Genomic DNA, 1,179 nt, shown 5'->3' with positions numbered 1-1,179 from the left:
TAAGTTTATTGACCTGGCTAAGATAGGATTCGCCAATGGTCAGCCTGGCTCTGATACCAAGTCTGTCACGACCGGTTTTTCGGGTAATAAATCTCCAGAAAAGACCGTCGTGCTCATCAGCCCCAGGATTACTATTAGCTGATGAGGCTCCAACTTGATACAGAAATTCCAAGAAGAAAAACAAAATATGTAGTACAAGACCATTCTGGCCTGTGAGTACAACAAATGGTTTCTACTGGTTGATGGCGGAAGCGGTTTGTGAAACATCAGTGTCTATGGGACTCCATTTCCCACGGGAACAGCTGACCAGGTTAACTCCTATCTTCGCGAGGCTGCTATCTCCATTGTGTGGGTTCCGGGGCTGGCATCGCGTCGCTCCTCTCCGTGCAAGAAAATCTGGCCAAGACAATAGCCAGGGACAAGCCAGTGAGTACTTTGAATGTACTTGCAAACATTATGAACACAGGTATAATATAACAATGATGTGCTAAAAATATTTTATGCTCATGACGTCAGTCAAAAATAGTAAATAAAATTATGACGCGTGCAGGCGGTTATTTATAAAAATGCAATAACATAGTAGTATTAAAATTTATGAAACAAATAACAAGCAATGCCACAGTCGGGCGTCTTAGCGACACCACATAAAGGGCTTTAAAAGAAATGCCACAGTCAGGTGTCTGAGCGACACCACATAAAGGGCTTTAAAAGAAATGCCACAGTCGGGCGTCTGAGCGACACCACATAAAGGGCTTTAAAAGAAATGCCACAGTCGGGCGTCTGAGCGACACCACATAAAGGGCTTTAAAAGAAATGCCACAGTCGGGCGTCTGAGCGACACCACATAATGGGCTTTAAAAGAAATGCCACAGTCGGGCGTCTGAGCGACACCACATAAAGGGCTTTTAAAATAAACAATCATAGTGAATATCCCGGAGGTAGAACCATCCCAGAGATACTCGATAATAACAATAATATCACGGTTAGTCAACAATAATAATAATCATAATTATCACAAGTCACAAGTAGTAATTCCATTTCTGGTTAACAGTTTCACCTCCGAAGACCGACACTAAGACCGACACTTGACCCATCCCAGACTGTAATCCTTAACCATGGACACGGCTATTCGAATAGGTTTAATCTCTGCAGAGGGTGTACTCTTTACCCACGAGTAAC

Source organism: Triticum dicoccoides, chromosome 4B (genome assembly GCF_002162155.2).
Source record: "Triticum dicoccoides isolate Atlit2015 ecotype Zavitan chromosome 4B, WEW_v2.0, whole genome shotgun sequence".
NCBI classification, from domain to species: Eukaryota; Viridiplantae; Streptophyta; class Magnoliopsida; order Poales; family Poaceae; genus Triticum; species Triticum dicoccoides.
This window is presented reverse-complemented; position numbering follows the sequence as displayed.